The sequence below is a fragment of the Trichosurus vulpecula genome, chromosome 3 (genome assembly GCF_011100635.1).
Source record: "Trichosurus vulpecula isolate mTriVul1 chromosome 3, mTriVul1.pri, whole genome shotgun sequence".
In the NCBI taxonomy this organism is placed as follows: Eukaryota; Metazoa; Chordata; class Mammalia; order Diprotodontia; family Phalangeridae; genus Trichosurus; species Trichosurus vulpecula.
The window spans coordinates 308,816,535-308,830,528 of record NC_050575.1 but is presented as its reverse complement, the minus strand read 5'-3'; the positions used below and the strand labels follow the sequence as shown (position 1 = coordinate 308,830,528).

Below are 13,994 nucleotides of genomic sequence, written 5' to 3'. Positions count from 1 at the left end.
ACTACATAAAGGCCTCCAATGCGATTTATGGAAGGGCATACAGAAAAGCCACAAAGGATGAGAAGGAATAGATAGATTGCTGTACACACTATCAGAAGGAGTTCTAACATAGATGAGATTGTGAATCCACTGAAGTGCTGAAAGGCCATTCTCTCTGGCCATGTGACAGAGCGGGGTGGGGTACAATCTGTCAGAGGAAGATTCCCATTAGCTGCATCTGTTCTGTCCCTGCAGCAAAACTGGATCCCAAGTAAGTTAGGAGGCTTGAGGTGATGACTCTTCTTTGTGGCTCTTGGAGCACTTAGTCTGTTTTATCTGACTTCTGACATAATTTTTAGAATGTTTATGAAGTGGACCAACAGAGATGGTAAATGTAGTCAAATGCAGGATTGAAAAGCCACTAAAAATTTTTATTATTGGTAGTCTTCGTGGGAAGAACTGTCATTCTGATAGAAGTTTTATGAATGCAGATTTTATCTGCACCCCGAGCATAGCAACTCCACCAGGTCAACCAATGTAGGCATAGTGAGCAAACTGATAGGGCTCTAGTACCAGTCAGTCAGTCAATTTATCAGGCACTTACTATGTTCCAGCCACTGGCCTAAGCCCTGCAGATATACAGAAAGCCACCGGAAACTCATTCTATGGGGGAAGAAGGTAGTTGGGTATCACTTGCTTTCGATGAATCCATGTTGATACACTGAGATAAATTTCTTTTTGAAGTGTTAATACATTAAATTTTTAATGATCTGTTCTATAATTTTGCCAATAATATTCCAGTTCACCAATATTGTAATTTAGTGGTGTCAAACTCAAATAGAAATATATCCCTGTGCCTCAAAGTGACTTAGAAAACCCCAAATTAACATTATCTATGTTGTATTGTAATTAACAAATTGTTAAAGATTCTGCAGTTGCGTTTTAATCTGGGTTGGCCACACTTAAGAGTTTTGTGAGACTTTGTGAGACAGGAGGCCCTGTGTTTGGTGCCTCTGCTCTAGTCTAGTGTTTATGCTTTCAAAAATTGGAACATTCACCAATCTTTGATCTTCAGCCAAATCTTCTGATCTTTTCAACTCCTCAGAGATTCCCATCACTCATTCACAAATTACATTAAGGACATTGTTTTGTTACCTTAGGGTTTAATTCATTCAGACCAGGTTTCTTTAATTCTTCACTATTTCCTTCTTTCTCTTGGGCTTCAGTTGCTTCTTATCCATAGTTGTTCTACTATCCCATTCTCCAGATCATTCTCTTTGACTGAGAATATGAAAGACAAGGAGCAGGTCTCAAATTCTCTCTACATAATAAGGAATAGGCTCAGTGGTCTTGGAACTAGAAGGCACCTTCATGAGGAAACTGAGGAATAAAGAAGTTAGGGGACCTTCCAAAAATTCAGTTTTTAAGTAATGGAGCCAGGAATGGAACCCACATTTTCACATTCCAAATCTAATGTTTTATTTTCCAATGCACTAGTCATTTTTCTTTGGATTCCAAAAGTATGTTCATTTAGCAAACAAATCTTTTTAGGCTTTAACCTTCATGACTTGATAATATTATTCTTTCTGAAATATACTTTAAAATTAAAAATGTAATAGTATAAATAAAACAAATATCTAATTAATTGTAAATGAAATTATGGATTTCAAACTATATTACTTGTACCTTATTAAAATGAAATGTGTATACACAAACTATATACTTAAGCAAAAGAATAATATGTTATTCCCTCTATGTACCCTCATAATCTGTTTATAAGATTTTATTTTAAAATTTTATTGCTATAATTCTTTTTTAGCATACATCCACTGACTGTATATGCTTTTGACCTTTGTCTTTTAAAAAGCTGAGCTGATTGGAGAACATTTCTTTTGTAGTCATACCAGTCTCTTTCAAAATATTTCCCTTTTCTTTCTTATCAGGATAATTTGCTCTCAAGTATTGTAGATTTCATTTTATTTAGAGTGTGAGGTGATAGAATTAGACTCTCACCTTTTTGAGATTTGGGAAACCTGGGTTTGAGACTGTAAGTGCTGAGATGTCAAACTAGTGACCTACAAAACTCCAGGATGGGCCCAAATCAGATTAAAATGTTGAAAAGGATATAACAAAATAAATGAAATACATACAATATAGATAATGCTAATTTATGGTTTTCTAAGTCAATATGCTGTTCACTGGGATCTGTTTCTATTTGAGTTGGATGCCACTGCTAGTGTACTAAAACGAACACTAGGTATGTTTCTCCTTCAGTTGTTTCAGTCATGTTGAACTCTTCATGGCCCCGCTTTGAGTTTTCTTGGCAAAGATACTGAAGTGGTTTGCCATTTCCTTCTCCAGCTCATTTTACGGATGAGGAACTGAGACAAGGTTAAGTGACTTGCCCGGGGTTACACAACTGGTAAGTGTCTGAGGCCAGATCTGAACTCAGGAATATGAGTTTTCCTGACTCCAAGTTTGGCATTCTATCCACTGAACCAAAGGGTTCAAATCCCAGTTCTGTTATTTGCTACCTCTATGACTTTGGGAAATCAATCCATCAAAACATTTATGAAGCACCTACTATGTGTCAGGTGTTGTGTTAAGCACTGAGAACAGGAAGTCAGAAGTAAAACAACCCTCCTTTTCAAGTATCTTACATTCAAATGTGGGACCAATTTTGAGAGTGATGTGGTAAGCAGAATTGTCTAGTTACTCTTATTCAGCCCCACCCTATTACTAGACTCATTTTCTAATAAATTTCCTAGTATAAATGTTCTCTTTCTACTCAGGGGAGTTGTAGCAAAATAATACAAAATTCTCTATGTTTTTATTATGAGTCCCACACCAGAGACATTGCTCCGGCAAAACATAGTTTTACATCTTTCCCTGTATCCTTTCCTGAGTTTTTTCTCCCTTCAGACACTTCACCTCCTTTCAACTACATACCTAACAAGAACAAATTTTAAAGAAACAGACTTTCCTGTGCCCAGAGGAAATCCTGCAGATTCCATTAATGGGGTACAAGGGAGAAAGGAAATACAGAATTCTTGCCTTGTGGTCTACAATTTGTGGTTAGATCTTGGCAAACACAGCATTTGATCCAACTTGTCCGTGCCTAATCAAGCATAAGTTTCTATTTCAATGTCTTTGTCCACTTTTCGTGGAGAATTCCTTTGCCTTCAATTTTACTCTTCTAGCCCCACGTGGCTTCTTGAAGTATCCTCTCTTCCAGCTATACTGGGAGCTGGGTTATTACTCAAACTTAGCTCTTCTCTGCCCTCACTCAATCAAACTCAATCTCTAATTGTTGTAGCCATCTTTTTTTGGAAAGCAGCAAGGTTTTATTCACAACAGGTAAAACTAGTGGACTCCTCAGTCTTAGTGGACTGAGCCAAGTGTTCAGATGTGGAGGGGAGGCTCTGACTCTCCTACTTGCCAGCTACGAGTGGGTTCTGAAGGATCAAGATGACCAAATACCCCCTCATGAACATCTTGGAAATGTAACCATCTTTGTTCACTGGCTTCAACTTTTTCTTGCCTTTGCCACTTTTGGGGAGCTCCAGTATTAGCAAGACAATAATCACAATATAGACGATCATTGTCAAAATGCCTCTGTGGTTCTGTATCGCAAAATATAAGAGACTCTCCACACAGAAGGTAGAAGAAGTAAACCATTTATTCAGACACCAGGGAACCAAATCCCCAAACCAATAAGCCCAATCCATCCCAGGAGCAAAGAATTCAATACACAATATCACAGCAGAGAATCACTCGATTCCATAACCTTCCCACCCCCTGCTGGGACCTTGCCACCAAAAATTACTCACAGCACAGCACATGTCTGCTCTTTTCTTTAGCTCTAACTGCTCCTTCTGTATTTCCTGTGACACATTTTCCTTTTCCTCTCAGCAAGCTCTTCCCACCACATGTGACTTAGGCTTCCAGTAAGGTGAGCGGGTCATGTGGCCTATTAATGGGTGGGACAGATCTTCAAATCTAAATTGTCATTACACCTTCATCCACATCTCCTTCACCTTCTCCAAGACCATGTTGCAGTGCCTGTCAAAAGCTTTCACTTAGTCCAGCAGTTTCTTGTTGTTGTAGCAGTTGATAAGAACCTGGGTGTTGTTCTTCACCAATTGGGTGAACACTGATAGGGGCCCGGCACTGAACTCCTCCTCTTCCCAGTTCTGTGGTTCCTCAGGTATCATCTCGCTCTTGGGCTTGTTTAAGAAATGCAAGGTGGTGGTGGCGCCTTGGTGTTTTGCAGTCCTGCCTTCCTTGTGTCAAAGCTATCTCTGTGCTCTGGCTCTGTTTCTGCTCATTATAGCTATTTTTTAAAGAAATACCCAGGAACAGAGCCAATTATTTAGTTATTGGTCAATGTCCAAGCCATTTCTTATTCAGTCAAAGAATAAAGGGACCACTAATAATGTAACTTCATTTCTATAATTAGCTCAAGACTTTTTAATTATCATTCGGTGTGATTAGATTCTGTGCTTTCTGGATTGTGAGACTGGTCAAAGACAAACTCTACTAAACAATGTATACAGAATATACAAGAAAATGAGCATATAGTAGTTTGGGGAGTTCACTAGCTCCTGTGGGAATCAGGAAAGGCTTCATGTAGAATATGGAACTTCAACCAAGTCTTAAAAAACATTTGAGATTTCAAGAGGCATAAGTGAGGAGGAAATGCATTCCAGGTCAAGGGCCTAGCAGTATAGAGCCCAGCAGTACAAAAATAGAAAAGGTATGGAGATCAGAGATAGACAGCTGTGTGTGTGTGTGGAGCAAGGATTAAGCTGGTATGGATAGATTGCAGAGTGCAAGGAGGGGAGAAATGTATAAGATGAGTAGAGGCAGAAGGGGCCAGATCATCTAAATTTTAAAATTTCAGACAGAGGCAATAAAAAGGCACTGGAGTTTATTGACCATAGAGCTTATATGGTTAAAACTTTGCTTAAGAAATATTACCTTTGAAGATGAGTGGGGGGGTGGAGTATGGATTCTAGTGAAGAAAAATTTGAGTCAAGGATACTAATTAGGAGACCATTACATTGGTCCAGAAAAGAGTTGATGGGGGCCTGAGCTAAGGTGGTGGCTGTGTGATTCAGTGTAAAGGAGATGGATGCAAGAAATTTTGTGCAGGGAGAAACAGTAATATGTCTCAAATAATTGAATTTATAGGGTGAGTAAGAATAGTGAACCTGAATAACAGGAAGTATGGTGGTTCCCTAAACAATATGACAGATTTTCAGAACAGGGTTGGTTTTTGGAAAAGATAATGAGTTATGTGTTGAATATGTTGAGTTTGAGATGCCTGAAGGACATCCAGTTTGAAATATCTAATGGGTAGTTGGTGATGCATGAGTGAAGCTCAGAAGAGAAACTAGGGAAGAGTATATAATTCTAGGAGTCATTTGTACAAAGATGATAATTGAAATGTTGGGAGCTATCAGGTCACTAAGTGAAGCAATGTAGAAGAAAAAGAAAAGATGGCACTGGATATAACCAATTAGCAGGCATGTCCTGTATGATGGTGAATGAGCAAAGAAGACTGAGAAAGATGAGTTGTATAGGTAGGAGAACCAAGAGAAAAGGAGGCAATTCACTTAACTTCTCTGGGCCTCTGTTTCCCTTCTCTGTAAAATGAGATGTTTAGGCTATATGACCTATAATGTCATTGCTAGTCTTAGATCACTCACTAGTGGTGAGCTTTGAATGAGTCACTGAAGGATCACTTCGTTTCATCATTTGCAAAATGAGGAAGATAGTACCTATCCTAGAAGTATGTTGTCTGTGATGCTATTCATAACCTAACAGAAATGAGAGCTATATCTGCAGAACGATCTTTCACTAAAGCACTGCTTTGTCCCTGAAAGCATTTGTTTGGATCACAATATTGGCAACAATAGCTCCTTGAGGATAATGTCAGAGGGCATGGAGAAATGATGACAGATGATACTCATGCTGACCTTTTTTAGTCCATGGTGATCACTCTAATGTGAAAAAAAACAAATACAAAAGCATTCAAAGGGTTTGATGGAACAGAGGATGAGATTCCATGCCAAAATGAGGTTTGGAGATTGGTTGTAGATTTTTATTATACACCGTATTTTTTAGATCCCTTTCTCTTTTATTTTCTCCCTTATTGACATGGATGAGGAAAGGTAGTGATTATCTCCTTATCTGTCTTGTTTTTCCTGAAATAAAACTAAACTCACACCATTGATATTCCTTCAAAATGTTTTCTGATTGGTCCAGGTATCAAGAAACAAGTTAATTGCTCCCATCCAATGCTGACCCCTATTCCATTATATCAATTTTAACAGGGTAGAGCTTGGTCTCTTTTCAGTTCCCTTTGGCAGTTTTCTTCCCAATGGGCAAGGCTGGTTTGGCTTGTAAACAAACAAAGATAGAGACTCTTTCAAGTAGTTTGCTTAGGCTCTTGCTAGGGCACAAGAGTCTAGACATCAGAGAGGATTAAAAAACCAGGTCACATGTGTTGGGAACTAGAACAGAGGCAAGGATTGCTTTTTAGATCTGTTTATAGATTTTTTTTTCTACCCTAGAAATAGCTTTCAAGAGCAGAAGGCACAGGAAATTTGGCAAAAAAGAAACTTTCTTATTTCTTTTCAGCAAATTGCTCCTGGATAGATTCTTGGATATATGCCGGACCAAAGTCATCTGACAATGTGGCCTTTGGGTTTGACAAAGAAATTAAGCTTTGAAAAAGCATGCCATACTCTATATCACCTCTAATTCAACTAGGTTCAATTCAACAAACATCTATTTCTTTATATCTGTGGTAATGTTTGCTTTTAAAATATATTTTATTTCATTAGATATTTCCCAATTACATCTAAAAAAATTTTGACATTAATTTTTAAAAATTTTGAGTTCTAAATTCTCTCCTTCTCTCATGCCCCTCCCTACCCATTGAGAAAGCAAACAGAATGATATCAATTATACATATGAATGCAAAACATATTTCTGTTTATCCATGTTACAAAAGAAAACACAGTACAAAGAAAGAAAAATAAAGACAGTTAAAAAATTATGCTTCAATGTTCATGCAGAGTTCACCAGTTCTCTGTCTGGTGGTGAACAGCATTTTTCATCACAAATCCTTTGGAATTGTCTTTCTCAGAGTAACTAAGTCTTTACAGGTGATCATGCTTACAATATGGCTGTTACTGTGTACAGTGTTCTCCTGGTGCTGTTCACTTCATTCTGTATCAGTTCAAATAAGTCTTCCCAGGTTTTTCTGAAAGCATTCTGCTTGTCATTTTGTATGGCACAATAGTATTTCATCACAACTTATTTGGCCATCTCCCAACTGATGGGCATTGTCTCAATTTCCATTTTTTTTTGCCATCACCAACAAGCTTCTATAAATATCTTTGTACAAACAGATTATTTTCCCTTTTTAAAAAAATCTCTTTGGGATACAGACCTACTAGTGTTATTTCTGGGTCAAAGGATATGTACATTTTGATAACTCCTTGGGCATAGTTCCAAATTTCAATAAAGGTCTATTAAGTGCCATTGTATATAAGGGACTCTATGCCCTCAATGCAGCCTCTGAGGCTGAGATACAACAAAGTATGGGTTGATTCTCTGCTGCTTGTGCTAATTTTTTCCTAACAATTAAAACCAAGAAAATACAGGTGCTCTACCAGCTAGCACCACACCATCCATATGAAGAACCATCAGTTACAGCAAATGGAAAAATTTTGAATGCTGTATATAAGTTCACTTACCTTGGCAGTATATTTTGCAGGGATGTACACATAAATGATGAGGTTGATGCATACATTGCCAGAGCCAACTCGGTTTTGGGGAAGCTCTAAAGGAAAATGTGGGAGAGAAGAGATATTAGATTGCATATGAAATCGAAGGTCTATGGAGCCCTTGCGCCAACCTCATTGTTGTATGCCCATGAAACCTTGACAGTCTACCTGTGCCATGCCAGGAAACTGAATAGCTTCTTTCTGAATTCTTAGGAAAATTCTGAAGATCTTCTGGAAGGATAAGGTGCCAGACACTGAGGTCCTTTCTCGAATTAAACTGCCAAGCATTCAAACTCTATTGCAGACAGTTTAACTCTGATGGCCTAGCCACATTGTTCAAAAGCCAAATATATGCTTGCCTAAAAGACTATTTCACAGAAAACTCATGCAAGGCAAGCCCTCATATGGAGGTAAGAAGAAGTGATGCAAGGACATTGTCAAGGTCTCTCTGAAGAACTTTGGAATAGATTCCATGACATAGGAGACACTGACAAAGGACAGCCCAGCATGGTGTGCCTACATCAAAGAAGGTGTTGTGCTCTATGAGCAAAGCAGGCTCAAAGTAGTTCAAAAGAAATGTGAGATGTGTGAATTCAGAGATATCTCCACTTCAAATGTCCTCATGGACTACTTGTATCTGACCTGTGGTAGAGCCTTCTGAGTTCATATTGGTTTGATCACTTACAGTCAGACACACTGTACCTTGATCTCAAAATAGTGATGTCATTTTGGTCCTCTTTGAGAATGAAATACAATAACCATCAGGAGTGTGTATTCTTCTACTAAGATGAACCTTGATGAGGTCAAAGAAAAATGTTATGAAGCCCTGGAGACCCTCATCATCAATGTTCCAAAAGAGGACAAATTTATAATTCCGGGTGACTTTAATGCTAGAGTAGGCACCAACTACAAGACATAGCAGGGAGTCCTTAGGAGGAATGGAGTCAGAAATAGTAACAGCAGTGGTCACTTACTATTGAAGCCTTGTGCATCTTATGACCTTCTCATTCCCAACACTGTCTTCCGTTTATTTTTGAAAATTTTGCAATAAAACTTAATGGATGCACCCTGACATCAAACTGGCATTTAATAGACTATGGCACTGTAAGGAGAAGAGACAAATTGGATATGAGAGTGACAAAGGCAATGTGTGAAGCAAAGTGCTGGACTGGCCATAGAAGCAATGGTACTCTTAATTTGATGACAATTTCCAGACCAAGAAATGGAAAGCTGCGAGTATGAAGTTGGGGTGAGGTTGTAGTCCATGAGCTGCAGGGAAGATGAGGAGATATTCAGACTGAGTGGCAAATGACTGAATAGAATGTGAAGTGTGGGACAATCAGGACAGCTCAGCCCCAGGACAGATTCCCAAAGCCACATAGTACAAAGGAGAAAACCAAAGTACTATGAGAAATTTGAAGAGAAATAGATAATTTTCAATTGAGGAATGGGGGATGATGAACTCATCGAAGGCTTCATGGAGGAAGAGGCACCTGAAGTTGAGCCTTAAATAAAAGAGGGACACAAATAGATTTAAATGGGGCATCCATTCCAGGTATGGGCGACAGTGTGAGCAAAGCATGGGGGATAAAAAATCAGCTATCTGGCTGAAATGTAGAGTAAGTAAAGGAGAAATAATAGGAAGTAAAGGAGAAATAATGTGAGATTAGGAAAAAGGGCAAGATTGGAAAAAATGGTGGGGAGCCTTGGATGCCAGTTTCAAGTTCTTTCTTTCTTCTCTAGACAGTGTAGAGCTACTGAGGGTCTTTCAGTAAAGAATAACATGATTAAAGAGCAGCATTGGGAAGATTACTTGGCCAGTAGTTTAAGGATATCCTGGAAGCAGGAAAAACTAGTGGGAAGCTATTACATTAGAATAGGTGAGAAGAAACCCATATAAACTAGAGGCTAACCATGGAGTGCCAATTTCCTATTGCAAGTAGGTGGGAAGATTTCACTGAAAGCTAAAATGTCCTGCTTCCAGGGTACATTATTATGAACAGATAATTTTTAGAGCTATAGAAGAGAATTGAAAGATCACTTATTGCAATTTCCTCTTTTGATAAAAAGGAAACTTAGAGGGAAATGTCTTCCCCATGGTCATGTTTATTAGAATGGTGGTAGATCTGACTTGAATAATAATCACTCTGTGACACATACTGGCTGTGTGACCTTCAGCAAGTCATTTCTTAGTGCTCTAGGAAACTCACTAAGGCTACAAGTTCCAACAAAGATGCCAGCCTGCAAAGGGAGAGAGAATTCCTCATCTAGGGATCTATACGCCAATGAAATCACAAATCTAGTTCTTATTTCTATTCCAGTTCATCTTTACAGAAGGTTACACAGATGATAAAGGTCTTTCCCTCAGAACCTAAGGAAAACAGTAGAAAAAATATTACTTTCATCTTGTTACAGATGTGGAAACTGAGGCTCAGGTTGTGAAGTAACAAGACCAGGATATGAACCTGGGACCTCCAACTTCAACTTTATTTTTCTTACTAGTGATATGATTTCATGAGTGTAGGGAATTTCCAGTAAGGAAGTAACCTCTACTAGTGCAGAGCAGCACCTGCACTACAATTTACAATCTTAGAGGGCTACCTGGGGGCAGTGACCTTCCCATGGTCACACAGCCAGCATATGTCAGAATTAGGACTTGAACTCAGGTATTCCAGACTCCAAGGCCAGCTCTTCATCCACTACGTCATTCTGCCTTTTTTCAACTCTTAAAGGCTTGGAAAATGCTTCTCAAAACCACAATGAGATAGTAGGAATATCATTTCTGTTTGATGGATGTGGAAACTGAGATTCCAACTGGTAAAATTATTTACAAAGGGTGTTCACTGTGAAAATTTAAACAGCAATTCACTATGATTTTAAGTTTGTGATTTGGTTTAGTTCAAATTCCCTCTAGTTGTCAAAAATTCTCTCATTTTTTTGGCTTCTTGTCCCTGTTATGGACATAAAACTCAACCTATAATGTTTTTCATTTCAAGCATCGCTCTTTATCCTTCTGTTTTGAATTTGGTAAATATTTTAAGAAGCAGCAAATATACTGTGGAAGAAGGAGAGGAACAGTTGCACAATGGTTAGAACATAGGACTGATCAAATCTAGTCTCAGATACTTCTATCTGCCTCAGTCATTTCATCTGAAAAATGGGAATAATTATAGCAGCTCCCTCTCAGGGTTGTTTTGAGGATCAAATAAATCAATTTTTTTAAAGAGCTGTATACACCTTAAAGCACTCTATCAATGCTAGCAATTAGAGAGAAATGGGAATCTGCTTGTTAGTGGGAGAGGTAGGACTAGAAGCCAGAACTCTCGGTTTCCCATCATGTACTCTTTTCACTATGAAATGAACATAGTAGGTACTCTATAAATCTGTGCTGATGACAGCAGCGATAACAGCGGGAGAATGTGCATCGAGCTGGGAACAAATTTCACTTCAAAATTCCCACATAGACCCACAGATGCTCCAAAGCTCAGCATTCACTTTATCCTTCCAAAATAGAAATGATCACACATATGATCGTTAAGGCATACAAAAGATTTGATCCATTTAGTGTGCACATGGGAGGATGTTAGGGTTTGGGGGAGGTGCACAGCAGAAATTCTAAAATCTCACGCAATGACAGCAGCTTCCACTTTAACCTCTTCAGCTCTGGTTGCTAAGCTACCATGACATACCATGGTGTGTGCAAGGCAGATTTTTGGTCTCAGGCCTGACAGTTTGATTAATCCTCCTGGATGCAAAATCTGCACATTGAATGTTTAAAAATTATACGCACACACACATACACACAGAGCACTCTTTTGTTGTCTATGATTTATACAATGTGTTTTATAATTAAACTGACACAGATGTAGGTGGAAATCTGAAGTCATTTTCCAGCTTCAGGGAGTAGATGCACCGTGCTATTTGACACTTCTCAAAGAACTGCCTTTTAAGAGCACACATTCTCCTTCCTGAGAGTAGGCATCTTTCCCCCTAATAAGTATACTTAACCGTGAACTCTGTGCCTTACAGGTGTGGAAAAGCAGGACAAGTGCTGCATAAATATTTGTCGCTTCTTTCCTTCCTCCTCAATATCTGACTCTTTGTGTGAAGGAGTTCAAAGGTGTCCATATATATTGTTGTAAGTCTGCCAGCTGGCACCTTCCCTGTCAGCTATGTCTGTCCAAAGATATGTCAGGGTCTGTAGTCTTATCCAGGCTTAGTGCCACATTTTAGAACCATGCACTGGATAGGAGTCAATGCAGGGTAGTCAAAGAGCCTTGGACTAAGAGTAGACAATCTGGGTTGGAATTTTGGCTTCGCTCCTTATTGACCAGTATGATCTCTTCCCCCAGCCTCAGTTAACTCATCTTTAAAATGAGAGAGTTGAGCTACATGATCCTCTAAAATTACTTCCTATGAAATATCATATTTCTATATGCTTTGTAAATAACATTTTATGATCTAGAGAACCAACTGAACCTGTCAGTCAATAACAACAACTTCCCACCAAAATCCCCTGTGCCAGTCACAAAGAGGTGCCAGTGACACACTATGACCATGTCACAAATCTGTCTATGGCTACTTGTCATCATTCTCATGATCATAGTGTGTAAACAGTGTTACAAGAGTTTGATGTCAGAAGACATAGGTTTGAATCCTGGCTAAGACACTCACTTGGTGGAGAAATACTAAATTGGGGGGGGGGGGCTCAGTTTACTCATCCAGACCATGAGAGAATTTCACCATTGTCATCACCACCACCATTATCAGGATACATTTCATATTTTACAGTTTTTTTCCTTGCAATGAAAAGAAATCAAGGAGTAGATAAGAGGCTTAAGAGTCAGAAGACTTGTATTCACGTCTTCCTTCTGGCATATTAATTACAGTCAAGTCACTTAACCTCTCAGTGGCCTGGGTAACTTCTAAGATGATAAGTTGCAGATAAGTTGCTATCTGCGTTGCTGGAGGAATTTTTCTTTCTGAGAGTTTTATGCAAAAATGAAATCACAAATCCATAATCATTTCCCCCCGAAAAAAACCACCAGGTGAAGTAGGTAGTACAGGCCTCATTACCCAACTTTTACAGATGAAGAAATTGAATCTCAGGTGAAATGACTTGTCTGAGGTCAGACATGGACTAATAGGAATTGTATTGCCTAGGTTGTCATGAAGAAATTGTTTTGTAGGCCTTAAAACACCAAAGAAATGTGATCATTAATAACAATAATAATAATGATGATGATAGAGTGTGCCAGATGGGAGTGGGCTGGGGAGGGCTAGAATCCAGAAGCTCCAGTTGGCATTTGTGCCAAGATACAATAAGCATTGAGTACCTCCTCCATATTTCACTCCAGCAAATGCCAAAGTGAAATACTATAAAGAAGGCCATTTCAACATTCCCTGGGGATGCCATTTTATAGCCTTTCCCTTTGGAGTTAATATTCAGATTTCGACAGGATAAACTCAGTAATTCATTATTCTAAGGGAAGGGGGAGGAAACCTGATGATTTTTTTATGTCATTGATTTAGGGCTATGATGGAAAGAGAAGCTCACTGTACTCTTTTCTGTGTGCCAAGGACAATCAAAATGATAACATACTTTGGGCCCGAACAGATGCCAGTGAGATTTCCCTTCTCTTTCTTACGAGCCAGAGAAGAACCGTGATGTAGTGGAAAGAACACTGGTCTTGGAATTCAGAGAGCTGGATGACTGTGGAGGCCTGCCTCTGACATAACCTGTTAAGTTAACCAGTGCTTAGCACAGTACATGGAACACAGTAGGTGCTTTGTTGTTGTCTAGTCATGTCCACCTGTTTGTGACTCCATCTTGGGGTTTTCTTGGCAAAGATACTGGAAGGGTTTACCATTTCCCTTTCCAGCTCATTTTACAGATGAGAAAACTGAGGCAAACAGAATTAAGTGACCTGCCCAGGGCCACAAGGCTAGTCAGTGTCTGTGGCTAGATTTGAACTAAGGTCTTCCTGACTGCAGACACAGAACTCTATCCACTCTACCACCTAGCTTTCTGACTGAAATAACACTGCGCAAGCCATTTCATCCGGAACCTCATCTGGAAAACAGGAATTATAATAATTGCATTGTCTTCTTCGCAGGATGATTATGAGGAAAATATTTTGGAATTTTTGAAATGGCTTTAAAATAGGATTTTTTATTATCACTACTACAGGAACATGCTAAGAATCTGTTATTTTT

General features: G+C 38.9%; 1 pseudogene; it reads right to left on the bottom strand.

The window, feature by feature from the left end:
• Positions 1-3,410: 3,410 nt before the first annotated feature.
• LOC118844872 lies at positions 3,411-4,217 on the bottom strand (annotated as a pseudogene).
• Positions 4,218-13,994: the final 9,777 nt, after the last annotated feature.